Source organism: Chinchilla lanigera, unplaced genomic scaffold, assembly GCF_000276665.1.
Source record: "Chinchilla lanigera isolate Chin_1 unplaced genomic scaffold, ChiLan1.0 scaffold00032, whole genome shotgun sequence".
Classification (NCBI taxonomy): Eukaryota; Metazoa; Chordata; class Mammalia; order Rodentia; family Chinchillidae; genus Chinchilla; species Chinchilla lanigera.
In genome coordinates this window covers 20,181,878-20,209,436 of record NW_004955433.1, presented here as the reverse complement: position 1 = coordinate 20,209,436, position 27,559 = coordinate 20,181,878, and the positions used below count along the sequence as shown (strand labels likewise).

The window sequence follows — 27,559 nt, the reverse complement described above, 5'->3', positions numbered from 1 at the left end:
TGAGCACTAAATCCTCAGAATGTAAATATTTGTTACGTTGTTTGGTTTCAGAATTGTTTTTTTTTTGGTACCAGGAATCTAACTCATGACCTCGCGCTTGCCAGGCAGGCACTGTGCCGCTAAGCTAAATCCCCAGCCCCTGGTAGGTTATTCGGACCTACCTGTAAAATAATTTGAATTGTTAAGCATTCTTTTGGCATAGGTGCACCCTGAACATATTTCTGAGACAAGATCTCTGGCTATCAAATGTTTTGGAATCTGTAATAGTTTTTCTAAGCTTGCAAAGGTGAGTGAATGAAATCCTAATTCTCATATATCAAATTCTTCCTAAGTAGAAAGGCATCTGTTACTTTCAGTCTTAATTATAAGACTCTTCAGGAGTTGCTACTGAGAGGCACATGACAAAACTTGTAATTTCAGTCTTCAATAAATCTTGAATAAAAGTAAGGAGGAGGTGGAATGGGGCCACATAAGCAAACTGGTGCTCATTTTTGTCTTTCAAGTATCACTCTAATCACTGTGAGGTGCACTTCTTATAACCCTTTCAGATAATATGGTGCAAGCCATGCAAACTCAATGACTGTGAAATCTTACTGTACCTGCAGTGAAATACCTAGTACACAAACTCAGAACTTCTCCTCTTCCCTTAATTCAGTTCCCTCTTTAGCATTGTCACTGTGCTGGTTTTGAACCTTAGCAATCCAGTAACTGCCTGAGTTTCCTCCAGTCTTCATTTCTAATAAACCAGGTAAGACAGTATCATCCTTCACCTCAACCAATGCAAAAATTGATAGTCATTGTGTGGAAATATGAACATTAATTTGGTTTTGATTTTTCTCCGGTACCGGGAACCGAACTCACGACCTTGCCGCTGAGCTAAATCCCCAGCCCCAGGTTATAAGTTTTAAATATTAGAATCAAAAAGAGATTGGATCCTTACCCATGCAATATTATTTTGGAACCTGAGACCTTCTCTGAAATATCTACAATCTCACAGACACCTAAATAGATTTCAGTGAAATTACATGGAACTCTTTCAAAGATAGCTCTATTTTAGTTTATTAAAAATCTTTGCAATCCAGTTAGTATTTGATTACTTAGTTTTAAATAATTGAATTAACAAAATGACCAAATAGATCAATTTTATATTTATTATATTCTTTTACCTTTAAAAACTGTCACATTTTAGTCTTTCTATTATTAGCAATATGCAAATGAAACAAAACAAGAAAGAACCTAGCAAGTACTGAGCTATCTTTTCACATCAAATACCAGTGTAGGGGCTGTAAGCATGTCATTCCATGTGCTATTCATGACTATCTTATAAAATAGTATTCTTATCCTATGAAGTTCAAGGACTGAGGTCAGAGATAGTAAGTTGCATCCTATTTCAAAAGGAGAAAATGTGCAGTTGGATTTATATCTGAGTTGTCTTTTTCAAACACAGTTGAAAACATGAGCACTTTGGGGAGTTATCAAAAAGTTACACACAATACACTATTAATAATGTGCTTACCAGGATGATTTCTAATAATGAGTTGCAAATGATAAATTAGCTCATTTATTATACAGGGGTTTAGTCTGCCACACAAGGCAAAAAAGGATACAGATGCACGCTCCTCATTCATTGCCCCTATTGAGTTTCTCGACACTGTGCCTTCCCACTGACTTCTAAAGCGCTGAACACAGAGAGCATTAAAAGGCCACAATCTGATCTTGCTTTACCCCCTGATGTGCTAATCTGAACTCCCTGAAAGCTCCTGTGAATTCAATATGAGCTCAGAGTTCAGTCTTGCTTCTCTAAAAGAAAGAATGTGTTAAGACTTTGGATCCCGGTCAATGACTCTTTCTGTGTGTCTTCCCCTAAGAGTTCATCTACTTAAAAGTTGCAAGTCAATATTTTTGAGGTTGAACTCTTCAATCAGCAGTCAATATTTCTCGCTCTCTTTTATTCTTTTTTCAATCTCACCATCCTTCTAAACGTGTGTGCTATTTCAACAGCATTTACCCCCGGTTCTTTCAGAAATCTGTTTGGTTAATGATCCTGGTTTAAAAATCATTACTACTAACAACCACAGATATTTTACTTTCTGCATCTCGGTTTTCACAAGTGTTTAAATGAAACATTCCCAAAAGACAATGAAAGTTCCCATTTCAGATTCACCTATATTTTCAGGCTTTTTATATTGATATATTGTGGTCACTTTTGCCAAATTCATTAACACAAAGAAATCCCTTCTTTTTTGACTGCCAAATTTGTCAAAAATATAATTTTTGTAGATAACATTCAATAAAAAGGTATACATTCTTTTTGTTCATTGTACAAATCCCATTTGCCATTCTTTACAATAGGTACATACTCTCTCTCTCACCATTTTTCTGTTATTTCTTTCTTAACTATAAATCTTCCTGCGGACTCTTGAGGACAAAACAGATTAGGGTATTCCATGATTAGCACACTGATTGATAGAAGCTATCCTGAAATTTCCAGTGTGAAAGAGCCTCTCGAAATGCATTCATATGTCATGATTATTATCATGCTTGCAATTATTTCTTTCATTCACTTATCCTTTCCCCATACACCCAGAATATATTTGGACCCTTGGTTGGAATTGGTTGGAATTAACCAATTAACCAGACTACAAGATTTTAAAATACAACTGTCTAAAAGAAAAACTAAAATAGAATTTAAAACAAAACAGTACCTGGGCTTCTCAGCCTCTACTTGCAGAATTTATAGATGAAAATGACCTACAGTATTTAAGAGAACAGTGATGTTATTGCAATTAGCACTGTACCTATTTGGCTCATTGAAACATAAATTTGCTCAGATATGCCCATCTTGATTGTCAAGTGTGGAAGTCAGGGGATGTGGAGAGGAAGAGAGACAAGAATGCAGACTAGTGAGAGATTATATCCGTCCATTCCCCATCGTCATGGCAAAAGACCACATGCTAGGCAACGTGTAAAAAGAGAAAGCTATTGAGTCTAATAAGAGCCTCCTGACACATGGCATTGCAGTGATGAGGGCATATCCACGAGAGATCACGAGGCAGGACAAGAAGGTAGAGTGATTTTAGAGGTTAGGTTTAATTTTTCCTAACAGTTTTGTCTCTTGGGTACTAATTCACTCTGAGAGACTCAGGGTAGTACCCCAGGGGTTTTGTTGATTGTGTTAAGCTCTGCCTTTTAAAAGTTTTACTACTTAACATTGCCACATTGCAGACCAAGCTTCTCCATCAGCCTCTGAGGAGAATGCTCAAGCCTTCTCCAAACTATAGCAGAGACTAAGGATTTAACTCCTTGTGATTATATTCCCAGGATTTCAGAGAGGCTGCAGGGAGTTCAGGAGCAGAAAAATTGTGCTGCATCACTGGACATGTAGAGAATATAAATTCTATATTGAATGTCTTGGTTTGTATCCTGCCACTATCATGGTCTAAATTCATAAAATAAGAACATTGCCTAATGATTTTGAGTCTCAGTTTCATGGGTTTCTCTTGAGTATGGAAAGAAAGCATGTATCTAAAATTATTAGTACACTGAATGCAAAATTGCTTGTCCTCAACTTTTATTATTTGAATCAATTTACATTACATGCATTTATCTGTCTGTCTCTCTTTCCCTCTCTCTCTCCATTTTCCTTATTTCTCATAAGTGTAACCTACAGAATGTTTTAATAAATATGATTTTGTTGCATTCTTGGTCCACATAGTGTATTGGTATTAGGCATAATTTTGTGAATTATTTACACCACAGCGTACAAGTTATATACACAGTCTATGAATTTCTGCTTGGGTTAAATTATGAAACATACTCCACTGAACTAAATTCATGATAGTGGAGTTATGGGCAAACAAACAGTGTATAATGTACACTCTGCCCTCTGATTTGCTCTCAAAAATATGCAACTATATAGCTCAATCTGACTTTCCTCCATCGGAGATGTGCATGCTTCAGCTTTTCTTTTCCTAAGCTGAAATCCCATCCCAATTTCTCTCCCTTTTCAATTAAAGCTTTCTTTTTCTGTAAAGAAAAGTAGAATAAGGAGAAGTGGAAAGAGGAGGAGGAAGAAGTGAAGAAGAAAAAAGTGATCAGAACTACCAGTTAAAATCACATAGATGCCTCTCTAATAAAATCAATTTTTTGCAGGACAAATATTATTATAGATATTCAGTACATTCATTGTTTTAATCAGTTGTTCTACAGTATGCTCTGATGTTTTTGCTGCATGCATCTTTAAGATATTCATCTAAAGTTCAACAAGTACTATGGCATAGCCTTGGTGATCTTTGAAAAATAAACATGGAGAAAAAGAATGTTGTAGGAAGAGGAATATTCCCAAATATAAATTTTAGTCTCAAGAAGACAAAGCAAACAAACAAGTAAACAAAGGAGAGAGAAAAGGTTAAAATTCAGATCAAGGCAGTCTTTATACTAAAACAACACAGTCGATCCATCAATCAATGGCTTGCCTGGGACCAGATTAGTACCAGGGAAATATTTATTTCAGTTAGAGAAACAATGACAATGTGCTTGTGCTAGAAAGGACACAAAGGAAATAAAACAGTTTTCCTAAAATACTGTTACTAGGAAATCACCCTAAAGATCAATTGTTTTATGTCCCACATAATTTTGATTAATATATAATAACTGTACTTAGAGTGGAGTATAAAGTGACGTGCAAACATATGCATATAACATGCTCTGAATAATTTTGGGTGATTAGCATTCTCCTGTGTTTATCATTTTATATTTGGAAACTTTGAGTTATTTTTTCTAGGTAGTCATTAAATTTATAGTATGGTTGTTGTGGACTATATTTATTCCACTGCGCTGCAGTAGGGAATAATTTACTCCTTCCTTCTAACTGTGTCGTGGTACAAGTGGTGCTACCTCCCCTTATCCTGCACTCTTCCTTTGCATCTTCCAATGGGGTTATTTTACACTTAGATTAATTTGTATTTGTAACCACGTGAAAGAGAACACGGGGTATTTGTCTTTTTCTGATTTATTTCTCTTAAAAAAATGTCCTTCTGTTTCATATATTGTGCTTCACGTGACAGAATTTTATCTTTTTTAATGACTGACCAATATTCAACCTGGGCAACTGTCTGAGCTGCTTTCCTATCACTGGGACAAAATATCTGATAGGCATAATTTGAAGGAGGACAGGTTTAATTTGCGTTACAATTTCAGTTCATTACTGGTGGGCCCTGAGGCAGAAACAGGATGGCAGATGAAAATATGTTTAAACCACAGCAGCCAAAAAACCGAGAAAGAAGGGAGGAACATAGGACAAGAATACACCCTTTCTGGTCATTCTCCCAGTGACCAGCCTCTAACCAGGACCCACCTCCAAAGAGCATGTTCAGCTGCTAAGCTCTGCAATAGGTGAACATGTTGATGAATCTAGTGCCCCCATAATCGAATCAGTGTGCACACATAGGAGAAAGAAGAGAAGAAGGCATTCTAGATCAAAATCATAGCAGCAACTTAGCATGATCTCACCTTAAGAATAAAAATGAGGCTACAGATCAGTGGTACAGTGACCTCAGCTTCAGTCCTACGTAGTTCAGAGAAACAGTACAGTGTAAAAGACTGTCAATCCCGAATGACATGCTCAGCTCCAAAGTTTCTTTACTTGGTTCTGAGTGATTTCTTTCTCTTTCTGTTTGTGCTCATCAAAGACTTTGTAGATACTAATATTAGGTAAGCATGCAGAAAGGAAAACACGCATCTTATCATTCCACACCTCTAGTTATCCGTAATTTGTAATGAAGGCATAATTTTAGTGACAGAATAATTTGGCTGAAAAATATATAGGATAACTACAAGATCTTGGAGAAAATATCCATATATGAGATCAGACAGGCTGACGGTGTGGTTACATGGATTTGCTTTTCCCAGACAGTATTATTCTTTTTCTGAATTTGATTTGGTCCTAATTTGATCACATGAACCTGATGTGCTAAGATGAACAACGCTGCTATTTACCTCAAGGATACATAAGTAACTGAATAAGGTTTTTATAATTCAGGAATTTTCATATATAGATATTGGATGAAGAACAAATACGTTTTCTCTTGCATTGTTAAGCAGAAAAATAAAAGTTGAGGATGACAACAAAATTAAATTTCATTTTAATGAAGTGTAGAGAATTTGAGTTTAAAAATTAGAGCAACATACAAAAGTGCAGGGCAGATGTGGATATTACAACATGATCTATGAGCTTTTTCATTGATGAAAAGTCATGATTGCTCCATTTTCTTCGTACACTGGAGTCTTAAATATGTTCAGTCATCCGGGTCCTGATTGATACAACACTGACAAGCTTATCATTAACCAAACTCTAGACCTTTTTGGATGCTGCAATTTTCTTTTAGGAAGTTCATCACTGAACAGATGTACACTTTTTAAAATCACGGTTTATTTTTTTTTCATTCCAGAAGCCAATGCACAATACGATATGGTATTTATTGAGCTATTCCAGATTATCACTAGTACATCAATAACATATCAGTTAAATTATTACTATAAACTCTACCCATATCCAAGATCTCAGGTTCCTCTTAATTGCAGAAATATACCATTTTACTGTCAAGTTCTTTGATGATTTATTCTTTGTTAAAATTATAAGCCTATACATAAGATTTCAAAATAAAAATAAATATTTACTTGAAATATTAATTAATAACCTGTGTTAATAATTAAAATCTCTTCCTCATTAGAAAATCACATTATCAAGCATGAAATAATATTAGAAACAATTTTTACAAATTTAACTCATGGTATAACCCCATAACTCAGATCTTAACATAGGATTGATTTTAAATATGCAACCATTAAGGCATGTCTCCATTTAATATGAGAGTTTTAATTTAATATTTGTCACTGAGGAAAACTGATTTGCATTTTAATGGAAAAAATTACTATGCAAACTTTTGATACATTTCACCTAGAGGTTGACAGCAAAATTGGAAGAAGTTAGTTCCTAACTTTTAAAGAAGGTGAGTTAAACTTTACAAATTGAAATTATCTTGTTTTTCAAATTAGGTAGGCTATTGGGAATTAAAGTTGTTTTGAAATTTCTCTGAAGAAACAGAACTGTGTAATACGCTCAATTTTCAGAATATGATGGAGAATTACTTCATCATTCATATAAACATGTATACATATTCATGTTAAAATCAGATATCATCTAAATCCCTATTGATACTGTAAACTATCAAGAATTGACTTTCATTCTTGTCATTGTAGATATATTTTTTAAAAACATTTGTTCTACATAATTGTCCATATGTTGGGTTTCTCATCCATATGTAAATACTTGAAGAATTCAAGTGAATTATTTTTCTATAGATATGCATTTATATAGAACAATTTTTTTTAATGTATAGTTGCATAAGTTTCAGCAACAATAAATACAGGCAGTCACATAGCAGCAAAGCATAAAAACACTGGCCAATTTTCCAAAGTTATTTTATGATACTTTGATCGGTATTTCATATCTCTATCTGTTTTCATGAGAAAACACTTTGAAGCTATCAATATGCAATACAACAAGCATTGTTAATTTCCTACCACTTTGTAACTCTGTATTGTCTATACTGTTCTTTTGCTATTTTGTAAAGGTTGCCTGTTAATGCTTTCCTCCTTTTATTTTTAAAATTAAGAAATAATCATTGTGGTTTAACCTTTAGGGTAAAATGTTTATTAGGATAAAATACTCATCAATTTAAGCCTGTAAAATAACAATTATTTTAAATGTCTAAAATAGCGAAACGGTGTGTGTGCAGAAGCTACCATGCAGAGTCCTCACTGCTGACAGTAGAGCCCAATCTCCCAGCAGCTGAACACCAGATAACAGTGGTTTGCTCTAAACTAGAATCTCACTATGCAGGTTTAATTGCAGTGTTGGCACGTTAAGGTAAATGAGTGGGTTTGGCATTGTAGTTTGAGCATTCAGTCTCTAAAAGTTTCACCAGCAATCACCTAAAGTAACACATGTTTGGGGAAAAGTGTTACTTAACTAAGAGACATCTTTTTAAAGTAATATTTTCTTGCTAATATCTGCATCTTAATTCAATCATAATATTATTTAGAAAAATAAATGTAGAACACTTACTGTAGACTTCACCATATCTTTCATGGAGACGTTTTATTCTCATTTTCCTCCATATTGTACCTATTAGCTATCACCTCAACCACACATATTGCATGAAGTGAAGATCATGTATAAGGCTTACTCTGTTTTTCTCCATCATGGTACAATAATCCACACACTTTCCACTTGTAAGTTAGATATGTACCATATCCATGATGTTGTTATCATCTCCTCCATCTAATAGAAAATATAGCTTAGGAGCTCAATTGGCCTTGTAGTTTTCTACATAATTTAGACTTCTTGTAATTTGAAGTTGCCTCTTGCCTTTAGTTTGACATAACACTGACTTTCTGAATCAGTAGCTAAATTGTTATAGCTACTCCTCAATTGTGATGTTGTCTAGTACTTCTAGAGTTGAGATTCAGTAATAATTCCCTTGCCAGTGCATGGCACAAAGGAAGCATCAGGTATAGTAAAAGGCACAAAGTAGACTGCTGGTCCTTGCAGTGGCATTTATTGTGAACTATTAGTGAGTTTTGGAATTTTCTATGGTAAGGATTTCTACTTTCCTTTCCACATAAGGGAAACCTCGGGGTAGACTTTTAAGATAATGCACCATTGCTTTTGTCAACATTCCTTCCCCAAGGCATTTGCAAGGAACAAACTGAGGAGAATTGCATAATGATTTCCTTTTCCATCACTCATGTTGCCATTAAAACCTGGCATTTAACTGTTAGGACATTATTTTTATTCTCTTCAGTTTCTTATTTTAAAGCTATATATTTATGTGTTTATCATTTATTTAATGTCAAAATGAAATAATGCATACACATTTAAATTGAAATGTTATAATCCATAATTTTCTCTGTTTATTTTGGTAATGGACTTATCCACATTTGCTATGGAAGACCCTTTGGATTAGCTCTTGGGTCTTTTTTTCTTTTAAGTCTTCATCATTTCACAATTCTTTTAACACTTTCTGAGAAAGTTAAATGACCAAAGTTCATGTTACACTCTCCCTGTCCTGGGATTCAAATCAGCTGTGTTTTCCAGACTCTTGCTTTTTTTTTGGTGGCAAGAAATTCTTACAAGCCAAGATCTTAATACTAGGGATGCTCATTACTATGACAACTGATGTTACTTTTAGGTGGTTTCCTGAGTTGAAAAAAATGAATACATCTAAGTATGCTTACAGATTTAATGTGAAAACCTACATAATATTCACTCCAACTCAATTATGACTTCCTATGTTTGTACCCACTTCCTTTTTCAATAGGAATCCATTTTCAGCAGACATGCATTTACTCATTAGCGCAAACTGCATTTGAAGAAATTTGAAATTGTCTGTTCCCATAACTATAAAAATCAAAATACAAAAAATGTTTTCACATATATTTTATTTCCCCTCTTTTTTCATAAAGAAAAGTACCCTGCAATACACACTTTGAAGCATTTGACTTTCTGAATTTAAAACTTTAGAATTGCTTTATATTAATTGATGGACATCTTTATGAATTTGAAAGAAACCATCCATGGCATATGAAATGATGTGTTCAGCAAATGTGCTGTGTTTACACATAAAGCTGCATAGCAAAATCTTGTATGTCTCTACTTTTGTTTTATTGAAAGTGTAGCTGGTTTAATTTCCTAGAAGTTAGTTTGCTAGATCAAAGGATAAATGCACAAAGAGTTTTGGTAGATGTTGGTAAAGCCTGTCCACAAGTTTTTACCATTTTGTGTTAACTGGATTCTAGGGTAAAAGCCAAACTCATCTATTCAAATTGTTGGATTGTGAGCAATCTGAAGGAGATGTAAGATTTCAATGCTGTTTTAGTTTGCATTTATTATTATGTATGTTATCATTCATTCATATAGCTAATATCTATCTTATCTATTTATAGATTTATTTCTGTCTCTGGTCCATTTTCTATATGATTTATGTACTGTTGTGTTCTGCATATTTAAATGTTTGTTGTACATTACAGTTTGTTGTACATCACACCTTTCATTTGCTTCTTTATCCAGTTTAATAAGAATGTCCCTGCTCCTCCTCAACCCTTACACATTTTTCATGGCCTCCTAGGTCTCTGATTCTTCTCAAGGTTAGCTTTTACATGGTATGAGGAAAAGGTCAAATTTGATAATGTTTCCTAATGCTATCCAATGTCCCTTGCAACATTCATTTCCAAAATTTTGATATTGCTTAATGATTTGGGATAATTAACATATAGTAAACACTGGGCTGGGGATTTAGCTCAGCGGCAAAGCACCTGCCTGGCAAGCGCAAGGTCGTGAGTTCGGTTCCTGGTACTGGAGAAAAACCAAAAAATATATATATATATAGTAAACACTATAGATAGTTACACTTTTCTATACTTAGATTTCACTTGAAATAATACAAAATGTCCTAAATTTAAATACAATGGTGCAATGAATGGGAGGAAAGCTGAAGTTAGATTATTTAGCCAACAAGCTCTAGGTCAAATGAATTATGTATCTTACAATGTATATTATTAAAACCTTAATTAAAATCCCAACCTCACATCCTTTTCTGCCACATGATGCTTACGATACTGACCAATGCAGAATCACCCATAGCTTCTTCTGGACTGTCTTTCTTTCTCTCCTTTTTTTTTTTTGTTTTTGTTTTTGTTTTTGTTTTTGTTTTTGAGACAAGGTCTCTCTGGCCTTGAGCTTGCATTGTAGCCCAGGCTGGCCTCGAACTCACAAAGATCCTCCTGCCCCAGCCTCCTGAGTGCTGGGAATACAGACGTGCACCGCCACACCTGGCTTGGACTGTCTATTTGAAAGTTTTCCCTACTTCATGTAAGCCTTTCTCACCTATAATCAATGAAATTTAAATGCAAACAACTTACACTTTCAGTCTTCAAATTTTCATTATAAAATACCCACTCTTTTTATATCTAGTGGACATTGTACAAACTACCATCAAGACTTACTGTTGCTGGCTATATGGATTTGTCTTACAACAGGTTTTATCTTTCTGGCTGGCATGCCTCATAGCTTAGCACACTGTTAAGAAATGTCTAGAGTTCAGCCGTCATAACTCCTCAGGTAATAATACTAACATTTTAAAGTTGTTTTAAAGAAACTGTGAAGCACATTTAGGATTGATACAATATATACTGACAATTTTCTTATTCTTTTTATGCAGGTTTTTCCTAGCAATTTTTGTAGGTTTACATTTTTTAAGTTTTTTTTTTTTTCTTCTGCATCAGCTTATCTACCCATAAGGAAAACATTTTGTGCAAATTTTTTGGAATAAAAACAAAATTATAAATTAAACTAAACTAGGAGAGTATAAAACAGATGTTTCAAAATATTTGAACTAAAAGTAAAGGGTGAGCACTTCTATTTACTGGAGTCGACTTTTGTGTCTTTGGCATGCACACATACACACAGTCACACATGGGTACGTCACACACACGTGTGAAAGGTATGGAAATTGGAACTACATACAAAGTTCTTTTCCCTTTTATCTCAGCCCTATCATATAGGCATTTTATTCCACATGATTTTTGTAACAAATTGTACATTCAACTACTTCTCAGAAGAGTCTCGAAAATACTGGCATTGATAAAGCATCTACAACACGCCTCAAATGTTTCCACATTTTTTATACTATTCTGTCTATGCTTCTTTTTTAGACACTGGATAAATCTTTTCTAAGTTGGAGATGTTATATTAGACAACGAGAGAGTATTTTCAGGTGAGGGGCTCATGTTAAGGGGCTGATGTTAAGGTCCTAAAAAAAATCTTGGTTACCATGATATCAAGTTATATTCATTTTAGTACTTCACTAATTTAATTTCTCAAACAGTAGACGAAAAGGCATTAGAATGAGAAACTTTATAAATGTGAAACAGCTACCGGTTTTGCGAAGGAAAGAAATTCAGATTGAGGTGTTTCTTTGTTTAATTTACTAAGGAGATGAATGGGAATTTTCTTAAATTCATAAAGATAGCCAGCAGAGAAATAACTAATTTTCCTAATTATACATAAAACTCCCAAAAGGAAACATAGGCTACCCTATTTTATCTGAGTCTCTTAGAAAAGCTTAAAAGCCCTTGCTAAATTGTGGGTTCATCACAATGGTGGAATTTATTAGAACCTTTTATGTATGTGCTGCACAAAGAAAGAATAGTATTTTCCTATGCAGAAACCTATAAGTTCAAGGAAGAGAAAGACCATTTAAATGCAAATCTTCTAATCCAAAAGTGAGTCTTCAGACTGAGTCATGAAGTTAGCAATATATGTCTATTCAGTTGGAATTACTTATTTTAGGAAATCTAATAATCTGCTTTATTAATGTGGATACAGCATACTACTGTGGATTCCCTAGACTTTTCCCAGTTACTTTTACTTATAATGTTATTAAATGTTTCAGTGGCTCCTTAAGTTATAAATTAACTGCCAGAAAAGCTCCAATGCTAGCTAAAGTATTAAATTGTCTATAGTAATTACATAGTGTATGTTTTCCAGTAAAAAATTATTGGAAAAGTGTTGAAGAATGGAATGTTAAAAAGATAGAGTGATATAAATATTTGAGAGGCAATAAGTTCCCATAAGAACGGTTCTGCAAGATACACTTTTTTGAGGCATCTTTCCACAAATCACAGTGAGTATACATTCAATTTTTTCCTGTATTTTATGGCAAAGTTAATACTCTGTAAGCTGTGCTTATAGTGTTGAAACATAGAGAAAGATTTGCACTGATCAGTTCTAGGATTTAGGTTTATAAAATGCAGGCTTTTTCATAACCACAACCTTTCTGATATTGTTCCTAGAGTTTAGTTCCAGTGGTCCCAGCATACCAGGCTTGGCCACCTGTCATATAGTGCCAATCAAGGAGACATGTAACAAGCAGAGTAAGAAAGAAGCTTTGCTTAGAGTGGTTATACTGGGAAAAACAGAAAAGGATGTTCAAAATCTATCTTCCAAGGGCTGGCAGAAGTTTTGGTGTTCTGTAGAAAAGAAAAACAAAAGGAAGGTTTGAGGGTTTGTATAATGAAGGAGGTGTACACATGATAACTTCAATAAACTTGGTCAGTTTACTTTCTGGGTTGGCATTCGGGACTGTTCTGTAAGTTTCTGAGAGAGACATTGTGATTTGAGGGATAATATAGTTCCTATCACAAATGATATGATGGCTCCTAATTAAGAGTACCAGCTATGGAATATTTGTTCCTCCTTTGGGGTAACCTCCTGTCTTAGTTGCTTTCCTCTTATTGCTGAGACAAAATACCTGATGCCCAGAATTAAGGAAGAAAAGGTTTATTTAGCTCACAGTTTATCGAAGTTTCAGTCTATAATCAGCTGGCTCCAAGGCAGGCTGACACATGGCAGAGGGCAACAGTTCATGGTGGTAGAAGACAGCAAAAGCATAAAGAGCACAATGGGAGAAGCAGCAAGCAGCCTCTTTCCCTCCCTTGTAGTGTGTGCAAACTACCCGCCCCAGGGCAGGTGTAGCACTCACATCCATAATCCCAACATTGGAACATGGATCGATCATAAACTCTGTAGGGCTGGGGATTTAGCTCAGCAGCACAGCACCTGTCTGGCAAAAGTGAGGTCAAGAGTTTGATTCCCGGTACCAGAAAAAAAAACAAAATAAAAATAAACAAAAAATCATAAACTCTAAAAGCCCACCCCATGACTGCGTGAGCTTTGGGGGGACATCCAGACACAAACCATAACACCTCTTTATGGAGGGTTCTGTAAGGCTTTGCTGTCTCTGGCTTCCACGGCGATAGATAATAAGTTGTGGAGAATGACTGGAGAATTCTAAACATTACTGTAGATGGTCTGCAGCTGAGTGCTGTAAACCTGCAAATCCAGAAAACTACTTCAGTTATTCTTCTTTTTGGTGCCCTTAGTCCTAAAGGGGAATGATAGAGTTTGGATAAGTTTTAGACTAATAAGCATGTATTACACACATTCAATAAGTGATTTGCTTGGGTACACATAGAGCTGATCAGCAATATGATCCAAATTTCTAAAGTATGAAGGAAGACATACAAAAAATTAAGGCCAACTGTTGGTGTGCCTTGAGCTACACATTGGGCATCTGCAGGCTCAGCATTTAGGTCTTTGTTACAGTATTGGCCTGTAGGTAGTCAATAACTCAATCTCTTAATGGTTTTAGAGAAACTGGTAAGATTGTAAATATTACATAAAATTTATTTCTCAATGCAGTTGCACAGTTGGTTTTATAATCAGGATTAGAAAATCCTACAGGGACTAATTTCCTCTGCTAAAACATGGTCATTTTCCAAAACTCTAAGAAACAAATGATTTAGATTAAGGTTCATGATTCTTGGAAGAGTACTGCTAAGCTCCTAGGAAAGTCCTGGGGAGTTTCAGTGACTTAGGGAAAAAAAAGAGTTTGAATTTGAAAGCATGGCATGGGAAGTGAAACAGGCTTGAGAGAGAAGATACAGATAAAAAGGAACACATGTATACTGAAAGAGCAGACATGAACTGATGGTGCTATTCTGGAGACCAACAGAGAAGTTCCTCAAAAAGTTAAAATTAGGACCATAGTATGATCTAGCAATCCAGGTACTGAATGCATACTCAAAGGAAGGGAAATCACTGTGTTGAATGAATATCTGTACTCCTACGCTTCTGTAGAAATTGCAGGATTATTTATAATAGCCAGCATATATACCATTCTGAGCATCTATTCTTAGAAAAGTAAACATGGTATATATATGCAGTGGGATATTATTGACATGTTACATGAAATAAGCCATTTACAGAAAGACAAATGATGCTTGGTTTCAGTTACATGCCAAATATAGTAAAGTAGAATTCATAGAAACTGAAAGTAAAATGCAGTGAGTGAGAGTATTATTAGGGAAATGTAAGACAAAAGGACACAAAATATGTTTAGATGGAGCAAACAGTTCAAGAGCTGTTGCACGTCACAGTGAGTATAGTTAATGACAATATACTGCATGTTGTCAAATAGCGAAGTGCAGAAATTTGCAGCATTTTTGCCACCAAAATCAATAAGTATGTGAGGTAATTAATATGGTAAGTAGCGGGAGTTTGCCATTTCAAAATATAAATACATATCAATCATGTTGTACTATATGTGTAACTTTTAGTTATCAAATTAAAAAGAGGTGTAAATAACAGAATTCTTAACACAAAAGGGAACACCTGTCCACTGCAAGTGCAAACGTGAACTAATGGAGCCATTCTGGAGAGCAACACAGAAGTTCCTCAAAAAGTTAAAATTAGAACCATAGTGTACAGCTGGGCATGGTGGCACATGCCTGTAATCCCAGCTCTCAGGAGGCTGAGGCAGGGGGACCATTGCAAGTTCCAGACCAGCCTGGGCCACAAAGTGAGCTCAAGGCCAGCCTGAATTGCAGCTTGAGACCCTGTCTCAAAAAAAAAAAGAACTATAGTATGATTTAGCAATCTAATTACAGAATACATATTCAAAGGAAGGGAAATGACTTATGAATTGGAGACTGGTCCTGTAGAAAATGTGGAGGGTACTGAGCAGAAAAGAGTGTTCTAAATAATCACAAATGGCACTTGCACCTTCAAGAGGTCTTTAATCTTTACAATAGGCTATTTGGAGGGAAATTGTTGTTTTGTTGCTTTCTTTACTAAAAATCTTATGAAACAGAGGAAATTATGATGTGTGTGTAGCAAGAAAACTGCCAGAGCACCAAGCAGAATCACTTCCAGAAGGAAAATCACTTATGCTTCATTTACCAGTATAGTCATTGCATCACACATCCTGAGGTTTCACCACAGCTACTGAAGGGGAGAAAAATGGTATAAACATAAACACATTGTGATTACAGGTTTTTTTCACTCAACTCAGTGTAGATGTAGAGATAAGGAAACATGAACATACAGTGCTCAGAGACACACTTTTATACCTTTGAAGCTAGGAACACAACAGTGTTATTAGTTCAATTCTTTGATCATTCACTAAAATCTTTCATTGAAAGTTCTATGACAGATGTGTAAAAGGTCCAATGAGGTTTGGAGTGCAAAGAATCAGAATCCCCTGAACAGAAAAAAGAAAGCTGGTAGGAAGGTATAAGAAGTTATAGGACAATAGAGATACCTGAATCTATTTCTTGATTGGATTATCATCAGTTTAAAATAAGATCATAAAACTGACTACATATGAACATTGCATGGAAATTTAAGAAGCAGACTCCTTTCCAGTGATTTAAACTTTGCCTCTTTCTGAGCTCCTGTTATAGTCAGAGTTTGCAAGAAAACAGATTTAATGCAGGACACATAAATTTATGAGATTGTTTTACAATATTCACCCATAAAGTCAAACATAGAAGAGTGCAAGAGATCTGTCCACGCTACAGAGCTGAAGAAACTAGCTGAGGGCCTGGATCCCATGGCAATGTCTCCTTCAAGTTCCTATCAGGAGGCCCAGGAATCCGCGGTGGAGATTGAGGTCTGCCCCAGAAAGCTCAAGGGTTAGTGCTAGAGGCTAGACAATCTGCACAAGAAGCCTGAGGGATCTTCATTGGAGTTAGAAGTCATACAAGACAAAAGCCAAACCTAGAGCTCCCTGGAGAAGAACAACAACATCCTTGGTGACTGTGAGGACCCAAGCTCCTCTGACAAGAACAACTGAAGCTCCTTCGAGGAAAGAAATCAGCCAAGCTTCTCTAGGAAAATCAGATGAAATCCTCCCCTCCTGTTCTCCTTTTATTCCATTCTTATCACATTCCTTCAGTAGTTTTTTCATGCTCAGGACCACGCTGACTCAATTCAGCTGGACGCTCCCACTTAAGTTGACCATTAATTAATCCATCACAGTCCCAGACTTTGCTAATTTTCTTCTAAGTTTCTCACAGTTTCTAACCTACAATAGATATGAGAATCCATGCCTGTGCTGTGAATTGTAATGCAGGTGAAGGGGTACATATTTCATTAGGCTATTTTGTGACTTTCTTCTGCATAATTATTTAATATCTGTCTACCTGATTATATCACATACTAAGAGGAACCAGAGCAGTCTCATTCACAGATTCCTTTCTCCCAATGTACTCCTGTGACAGGTACACTTTGCACTGCAAAATGAAAACTGCATTTTTTCATTCCCATATAAATTCTGACTGATCAGGGTCCCTACTAATTGCGGGGAAAATGAAAGTAAATTCCTACCTATACTCTATTCCTGTTTATTTAGAAACAGAAAAGGAAGAAAGTAAAGAAGGGAGAGAAGAGAAATTTAAGGGCAAAATCTTCTTCACCAAGGCTAAGTTCATTTTTTATGTCTTGCTGCTAATGATAGGCGCATGGGATTTCAGACACTATTGAATAAAAGAGGGAAGTACCTGAATAGCAAAGATGTGTGCACACACGTTTCTCTGTACACTTTTCTGCAAAACCTACCTCTTTGCTTTGCATCTACTGATTTTTACCTCTATGTCTGGCCTTAATGTTCTGAATAACGTTATTGACTGAGATGTTCATTTTTATTTTTAACAGGCAAAATGTCTTTTGCTGTGTCCACCAATATTTCACAGGGCTCATTATTTTTTCCCCAAAGCAGCTGATTTTTGTTAGAGTAGAATCCCCTCCACTAAGGAGAAGAAAATGGTACAATTTAATTTATCACCGGCTTCTTAAAAGCTGTGGATGTGAAAAAGTCATTTTAGAGGTATATAACTGCCAAAATCTCAAGAATAATGTCATGTAGAAAATGGAGCAACATAGTTAAGGAACAAAATCTGTATCTCTAAAGATGTTTCTTTGGATAATCAGAGGGAACTGTATGGTCTACACGGTTATGACTACATTGAGCTTTTACATACCAGGGTACAAGGGCAGATAAAAATGTCACAAAGTAGGTTCGGCACATCTTTCCAGAGAACTGATATATAAATATTGTTGAAATGGCTAGTTTCTTAAACACACTGTTTCACAATTTAATTCAAAAATTTAAAAACTGTCAAATGTTGAAAATATATTTTAAGAAACTTACATTTGGAATCATAGACTGTGAGGATTTGAAGCCTAGGACAGACATGCTCTATACATTCACATTTTCCTTTTAATTTTTCAAGGAGTTGTACTAAATTTTAAAATGTGTATATAAAATATGAAGTTTGTTTGTCCAGTTCAAAGAGTTTTAGTAAATATAAAGCATTCAACAGTCATCATCATTGTTTTCTTTTAATTTTAAAAATGAAAGAATGAAAACATATTAACAAACAGACACCTATTCACAAATTAGCATAAGAACAATACAAGCAATACTGAACTACAGACAAGGTGACAGGAAATTAACAATGGTTGTTATATTACATACTGATATCTTCAAAGTGGTTACTCAGGAAAACAAATATAGACACACAAGATTGATCAAATAATGAATCATTAACTGTTCCTTTTAATAAAGTGCATCATTGCTATGTTTATAGCCTCCCACTCACCCCCAGAGACTCTTCAAGCCTTTCTACAGATAATCCCGTCTCCCACACCCAGCCCCGGGGCCATACTAATCCACTTTCTGTCTTCATAGATGTCCCCATTGACACATTTTTTGTAGATGGAATCATAAAATATGTTCTCTTTTGTGTCTAATTGTCATTTGGTGTAAAGAATTAGATTTATCTATGTTGTAGCATGTGTTAGGACTTGGTTTCCTTTTCACTGATGAAAAATAATTTGAATTTAAAGATGTGGAAACTGAAGTCAAAGGATGAAACGTAGCTACTGTCTCAATTTCCCACAACAAATCTGGCATTTGGGGATCTGTCTGTCTGGATGTTAAACTGGACTCTGACACCGATAATAAGCATGATGGCTTCTTCCTAACTGCTGCTGCTCACTAGAGAGAGACAGAGATTTCCATTTTCAACATATCAGTTTTTTTTGTGTGTAAGAGAGAACCTTCACATTAAATGCAAGCCAAGTGTTACTTGGTTAAGCCAGGAAGTTTATTTTTTGTTACTCTCTTGGTCTTTGTTATAAATTTTCAGACACGGAGAATCATAACTACCCAATATCAATTTGTTTGGGAATGTAAACACATTCATTCTGCTATTCATTGACTGATTATTTATATATTTACTTATCCTTCTCCCTCAGACAGTTTAAGGTACACCAGTGCCAGGAATATCCCAGTGTCTATGCTCATAGATGACACATACAGACCTTTGTATGCAAACAGGTTTCTGTTTAAATCCTTTAGTTTGAAAATAGAGAAATTTACTGAACAAAACCTCCTAAGATTCCACAAGTTGTGAGTGACAAAATAAGTAAAGATTCCAGGTTTCGTTGACTCTTACATGCAGAACAACTTTGTAATTAAAGTGAACTCAAGATCTTTATTTTCTTAACTATCCATCATACAGTTAATGGTAATCTCCAGGGAATTTAATAAAGGCCATCACTCTCCCTAACTAGCCCCTTTGATTTCCATTTTGTTATGAACTCTGTGATGACACATACTTGCACTCTTTTACCTATTTTAATTAGGTCTTAGCTAATATTTGCCCATTCAACTAATACAAAGGAGACAAATTACTGGAAATCTGACCATTCAAATTCATGCAACAGAGAAAATGATTTCATACAAGGTTGATAATACAAACAAAACCCATTTTTCCTGTTCAAAACTGTTACATTTTCTTAAATAATAAATATTTTCAATGGGTACAAACCATCAATTAAAAAACTATGTTGATTGTTTAAATAATCTAAGATTTGGCATTATATTGGCCCAAGATATCACATAGTTAGCCCATTAAAGCAAAGGATGAGTTGAATATGTAATTTATTAAAACACCAGTGTTTCTCACTTGTCATTCCCAAATTCAAATCTGAACACGTCATCCATTTTTGTGACCATGAACACATTCTGTCAGTAATTGCATGCCACAGAATAACAATATAGTGTTGCAGTGCATATTGCATGATGTATTACAAGTGAGTAATGTACAGTAAGTGATTGGGACAATAAATAAATTCACCATTATAACAATTACTAAACTGAAATAGTTCTTTGGGCTTGTTATCTCTCATTAATTTTAAGGAACTTTTTATAGAACCTTGAATTTCTGTAATAAATATTTCAGTATTTTATCTTTGTCATTAAAATAAAATATTCTCATATTTCATTCTGTGACTTCCTGTTGCTTTGTGAAGAAGCATAAACAGTTCTTTTCATTGATTTGCTCATATTAGCAGATCAGAGAGTACAGCAAATATGTGAGGTAATTCATAAGGCAATGTGAGCTTTCAAAACTTCACAAAATTTGCAGTACTCCTGTTGCTGTCAGTGAACATTGGGTCTTACTTTTCTTTATTTGATTATAATATGTTTTAATTAGTATCATTACCATGTGTCATCCAATAAAATCTAACTTCATGACAAGTGAAAAATTCAAACATCAGTTTAATGCAAGCTAGAAAGGACAAGGAAGAGCATGGGGGGGGGAGGGAGAGGAAGACACAGAGAATGCATGCATGTGTGATTCAAATCTCAATAGCGTGGCTTAGAATATTTGCATTAAATCTAATGCTATACTATTAAAATACACTGATGTCAGAATTGTGATGTATTTGAAGAACATAAAAATGCAAGATAAACTAATAATGCTTCATAAAATTTAGAGTAAAAATCAAAATTATGATATTTTACAAAATTAAAGAAAATATATTCAAAGGGTATATGTGGTAAGGGGTTAGTCATCAGAACATATGAAAATTTCTACAAGTCAAAAAAAAAAAAAAAAAAAAAAACTAACCTGACTAAAGCATGCTAAAGAATTTCACGAGCCATTCTCTCCGTGAAGATATGGGAAACGGAGCCTTGGCACTTGAAAAGCTGCTTGGCTTCACCAGTCATTAAAGGATGCAGATCATGTAAATCAAAATCACAAGAAAAATGTCTATCTAACTCATTAGGTAGCCTGATACAAACCAACAACAGGGACAAACAGAGAATAGCATGTATTTGTATGACAGTAGAAAAATTTGCACTCTATGATTAGTTGGTGCTAAGGCAAAAAGTTGCAGGCACTGTGGTGAAGAGTAGGCAGTTTCTTCAAAAACCAAAAATAGAATTATAATATGTTCTAGCAACTTTTCATCTGGGTATATATCAGAATGGATTAAAAACATGAACACAAAAGGCATTTGTATTTCCAAGTTCAATGCAACCTCATTTATAATTGCCAGAGGTAGAAGAAATCTGAATGTCTACCCACCATAGCAAGAGTAAAGAAAATGTGAGAGATAGTCTATTTATGTGTTTGTGCAATGAGGTATTATTTAGTTTCAAAAGAGAAGAAAATATTGTCATATACTACAATACTGGAGAACATGAAGCAAAATTACATAGGGTAGGATAGGTCCATACTTTCTACGATTTTATTTCTGCAAGACAACTAAAGTAGTCATACTGGTAGAAACAATACAGTTTTAATTTTGTAAGATGAAGAGTTTCCCAAGATTTATTTCATACCAGTATACTTACACTGACTCTAGATATGGATCTTGCCATAAATATTTTCTAAAGGGAACCATACTCTTAAGTACATTTACTTTTATAATTCATTATTAAAACCTTGTGTATACATAGATTATATATATTAGAGAGAAAGACTATACTTTCAGGAATCATTTCTATAGCATGATATTAGAGAGAGTACACAATTATATTCTGTGATTTATTCATCATGGAGACAAAAAAAAAATACCTGAGTTGTCTTTCTCTTTTTCTCAGTAATTGGGGGATATTCAGACAGTCCAGCTGACTGTATTTTTCCTAAATACTAAACTATTTGTTTGAGAAACAGCTTTGCTAAACCTTCATAACAATTCTGGAAAAAATGTAAACATATGTGTTGTAAGCATGCTTTCTCCTTTGTGATTTGTTTAGCTCTACTGGCATCAAACATAGAGGAGGCATGTTTCAAAACATTTACAGGTGGACATAGGAATTTCTGTTTGAAAATTTAGCTCATCCAGCTCCAACCCTGTACACCCTCTTCTTCCTCTCTCTTTGAGTTTTCCCTATTGCCTTTTCAGCAGACACTTTCAGTTAGCTATCAAATATCTTAAGATTTAGTTACCTAGTGGTTCACTTTAGGAGTACATTTCCAATGCACTCTCAAGAATTTCAGCAGAATGCAGAAATAATTTAATAATAAGAGCTTTCCAGTTATGAATGGGAAATTATTGCAAATGATACTGTGAAAGTGTTCTTTCTGCAGCCCATATAAAATGTAAGAAAATCTCATAGGGAATTGCCATGTTTGGATAAATGTTTCTCTTTTCTTGCAAACAGTGTTTTACAACTGGGTAGTTTTCTTCTGGTAAGAGTAAGTTTCTCTCATAGGAAGTTGAATGACCTCTTTTAAAGAAAATCAGAGAGGAAAGAAAGCCAACAACAACCAAATGGAGAGATATTGACATGTAAACCACAAAATTTAATTTTCTTACATACACCACATGCACGCACACACCTCTCAGGTATGTTAAATTGGTATTTCAAATACAATATACTTAAGTGCATTTTAAGTAAGTTAAATTAGTCCTCATCCTTCACCATTTTTGACTCTTTATCATATAGGCCCTCTTTAATCTAATACAAAGATTGATATCTTATGAGTTTTTTATGCAAAAGCCAAAAATTTCAACTTGCTTAACAAAGATTTGTTACTTGTACTTTTAAAATAAGTATTCAGGGCCAGGGATATGGCAAGTGCAAGTCCTGAGTTCCATTCCCTGTACCACAAAAAAAATAAATAAATAAATAAAATAAGTATTCATTTTAAGTCCTTATTTTCACATCTAGTAATATGATAATGATTTTGAAACAACACATTTAGCAACAAGTGTAGGAAACTCATTCAGCTGCCCCAGTTGTAGAAAATGTAGCCATATATATCATGTCATTATTAACTGCTCTCCTGTCATTCAGCTCAGACACCCAGAAGTCATTTCATATTCAATAAAGTGATGTAATAATTTGTTAATCTCTGAATACAGGAGTTATAGTTCAGTGTTGTCCACACCTCCAACAGCAAAAATCTCTAATTTGACACCAAAGAGTTCTGCACAGTTATATTAATATATTATGTGTAGCCTCTCGGGATGTATAGATACACCTCATTGGTAGAGGGATCTCATAAGTGTGACTTTTATTTTCCTCCATACAAGCAGGTTAGATGCTTTAACCAGTTCTTTTCTTCCTCTTGTCAATCCTCCTCTAAGCATCTGTCATTATTTCAGCATCTGGAGGAGCAGATAAGCCACTGCAGTTGGAACACCGCAGTCAGCAACTTTCTCCAAAAAACTATATTTGTCACTTCTGCAAAGCATCCGTCTTTTGCCAGCTTTTGACTTCCTATCCCCAGGCCAAACTTGAAAATCAGGCCTCTGAGTTTGTAGGGCTGCTGTGCTATTGACTCATTCAGCTATGGAATAGAGTGTGATAAATGATGGAAAGATCATGATTAATTCAAATTAATTTCTAGAACAGCAGGAGCTCATCTAAATATGATATAAAGGTTTAATCTTAACCTGATGCCTCTATAGCCATTACATATGACTTCTTTCCTAAAGACATATTGAATACTACTCTCTATTGTCTCCTGACAATTGCTGGTACAGTTATGGTTCTTTGATTTGAGGACAAAAATTGTAGTTTTAGATTAACCCTGAAACTCCGAGTTGCTAACTAGGGTGTGATACGAAATAAGTTCCTGTAATTATATTCTAAGGACCATTCTCTGTTTAACATATGCTCTGATAGGAATAAACTTTTTACCCCGCTTTACCTATTCTTATTATACAGCTTTCTGAGAGTAAGTTACCCTGTGTACAATTAACCCAGGTGTTTAGAAATATTTCAAAATAACTTGAAACATCCATTATGTTTGATTTTTGTTAAAACTTCATAATGAGTGCAGTGCCTGAATCATACTCTAATCAATAAAATTAAATAAATTTTATCATATATGAAGGTAAATTATGCAGAGCTATTGTAAACAGTTTTGATGGGGCAGTATTATTGAGGGGGAGGATTTAAATTTTTGCTAATCTTTTATGTTTTCATTCTAAGCTTTCTTTTCATGTTTTGTTAAATATTCTCCATTGAATTTTTAAGTGGAGTGTTTACAATACTGTAATGTAAATTTCTTGAACTTTTCCAAACATCTCAGGATGAAGAATACTTGCTTCATTAGGTAGAGCTTCTCAGAATGAATTTTATAATTTTTTTTCCTCAGGTGAGAATTATGTCTTATCGTAGGTAGATAAAAGGAAGATACATTAAAAGTGGTAAGATTATTTTTTCTGTGATTACTGAATTATGGATTTACCAGCATATTTATTTCAGATATAATTTAGTTGGAAATATTGATCTTCAATTTCTATTTTTTTCTCTTTTTCTTCATTACTTTGGGTGGAATTGGGAGGTTCACATTCTTTCTTGGTACTAACTCATTGACTTATAAGACCATAGAAATAAGTGAATGAAAGGTGAATTTTCGAAGTGAGAAACATTAGTACTTAAAACTTAGCACTTACAATTAGTGGCTAAATTCGCTTAATCTGTCTGAGTCAATATTATCATCTCTAAATGTGGGAAAGTACAAAATTATGGAATATATTTGACAACAAATATATATCGTGAAGCAGAAGTCAGTGGTAACTTAGACCTTATACATTGTTTTAAACACTGAAAGATCATAGTCCATGATTTATGCCTCTTGGTTCTGTTACAATTTACTTGGATGACATGTTTGCAAACTCTTAATGGTTTGTCCTTGCTTTAATATCATTTCACTTGGATCACACTTCTTCAGAGCAGGATCTCGATCTTATTTATTTCTAAATTTTGTTTACAATCTTCTTAGAACTATGCTAGAGATGTATTAGAATTGCATGCTGTAGAATTCACAGACTGAGAAGCTTAGATACAATGAGATGAAATAACATTTTTAGGAAAGAAACTCTACTTGCAGAAAATGCAAAGGCTAAACTTCAATTTAAATCATTAAGTTCTGTTTTGCACATGCTCCTTTTTTAATTTTAAAGCTTTAATAAAAAATAATACCTGAAAATATTTGTATTTGACAATAGTGTGACATACTACATACAGTTTATGTGCTCAAATACATACATATGTGTATAAATTTATATACGTGAATTTACTAAATCACAGAAATTCAATCCTGTGGCAGGTAGACCTTCAAATATTAAATGGAACATATTAAAGTAATTTTGTTAACAGTCACTTTTTAAAATTTTTCATGCTATTTTCAATATAAAAACAGAAATTCATGGCTTTACTGAACACAGAATATTGTAACATATATTGTGTTAGAAATAATTTTTTTTAAAGTCAGATAAAACATATGAAATTTGATCTTTTATTAGCAGGTAAGACCTTCTATGGATCCCTTAGTCTTAGGAAAAACCATTAAAATAATTTAAAAGCAGGGCTCATGAGAAAATGATATTAGTAAATATTTGAATTATGTACTGTCACTGAAATAATACATTCCAGATTAAAACAGATAAATGAGAACAGAAATGTCTAACAGTTTTGGCAAATCCTGAAGATTAATTGTAATCAGTGTCTAAAGAAAAGATGTATGAGTAATTATAATAAGTAGCATTGACAGTAACAATAATCAGTAATACGCCCATTTCTTCCTATTTGTCAATCACATGGCTAAATTATGATTATTTTATCATTTCTTGTCAGAATAGTGTAAAATGGAGCATATTTTTTTCCATTACACAGATACACATCTAGTAGGTGAAAGATGGTAAATTCATTACCTGAAGTTCTGACTAGTTTTAAATACAAGGAATCAGAACTCATGAACATTATCACTCTTAATTCTTATGGTATATAAAAATAAAAAGAATACATCTTTAGTGAGTATTTGTAATGTATACCTGATTTCTGTGTGCCTCCTTAAAATATGTTGGTTTTTATGTACAATATTATCATGACAACCTTTTTAGCGATAACATTCTGAAAGTGACTGATGAAAGGAGTTTATGTCCCAGTTTTGGACTGAACTGACAGAAGAATATTTTAATGTTTTGCTTTCATTTTAGTTTTTTGAAACAGGGTCTCATTATATAGTCCAGGCTGTACTGGAACTGACTGTATATGCCAAGCTGGACTTAAATTTGTGATCCCCCTGCCTCAGCCTCCCAAGTGCTAGTATTGTGGGCATGGTGCCACAATACCAGGCACTAGAAAAATCTTTTAAAATTAGAGGAGTCAAAAAGCACTTAATTAAACAATGAACTATCATTCTCAAAAATTATCTGTTTATAACATAAAAATTTTCCACGAAAATTAAGTACATAAACATACAGAATAAATAAGATATATAAGTTGATGATGTTAGTAATATTCTAATACCTGCCTTCTTGAATACTATCCTCACAGGACAAAGCAGATTCCTCAAAAACACTGCAAGTATTCAGCTCATTTGACTCAGGGTGTACACTGGCCACAGTTTAAGAGAAAAAATTGTATCAAGACAGGGATTTTCAATTTGTAGAATTTCTTCTTGAGGGACCACAGGTGAAGGTGAGAAATAAAGTAGAATAAGAGCTTCTAAACGGGAGAGCCAAAAGTAGCTCCTGAATTCCTGAAGTAAACAACCCTTCAGCCACTGTGCAAATCGTCTTCTTGCTCTTTCTTGTGTTTTAAACCACAGAAAAGATCGGTAAGAGATCTTTGGAACCGAGAGCAAGCTGCACTAATGAGTCTCCTGATGCTGTCCCGGCGATGGGCCCCGCAGAATCCCATCAATAAAACATGAAGATGAAGCACCCACGGCCCTAAAGGTAGCAGCCAAATCTCATTTCGGGAAGTTGCATTTTGTGTCAATTAAAGAATAGACTTCAAGAGATGGAATTCACTTTGCTCCGGCTTGTAGGGTACCTCAGGCAAGCATTAGCACAACAATCGCCGTCATATTTTCTGCACCTCTCAGGTCCCTGTGCAGTGAGAAGCTCTCTCATTTCTCATTGGTGCATTGTTGTTCTAATTTATTCCCCTTGACCTGCATTTAAGTCCCCATTGAGCTTGTTGGACACTGAAATGGAGTAACAGTCACAAATTTTTTTCAAATAGTACGTATTTCCTATATTTATAAGTAAACCTCTCAGTTCTTTCTTTCTCTTTTTTTTTTCTCTTTCAGTCAGGAGGGTTTTGAGACAACTCTGTGAGGTAAGATAAGGATTTTTTTTTTTTATTAAACTAACACTTCTATAAATAAATTTAAATTCTGGCTTCCTTCTGGTGTGTCTCTTTCTCCTATGTTTGGTGCTTAAATTGCATGGAAAAAAAAATACGTGGAACGAGCAGTGTTATCATTAACTCATTCTGATTCTTTACTTGTTACAAAAGCAAAATATTCCATATTGTAAATATTAGAAAGA

At 34.4% G+C, this 27,559-nt stretch overlaps 1 long non-coding RNA gene across 2 annotated transcripts in view; it reads left to right on the top strand.

The window, feature by feature from the left end:
* LOC102018317 overlaps positions 1 to 27,559 on the top strand; it is a 50,450-nt gene that overhangs the window by 8,438 nt on the left and 14,453 nt on the right. For both annotated transcript variants that reach the window (XR_261601.2, XR_001234715.1), the window contains exons 2-3: positions 26,833 to 26,962; positions 27,319 to 27,347. This is a non-coding gene — a long non-coding RNA (uncharacterized LOC102018317). The remainder of the gene's footprint in view (positions 1 to 26,832; positions 26,963 to 27,318; positions 27,348 to 27,559) is intronic.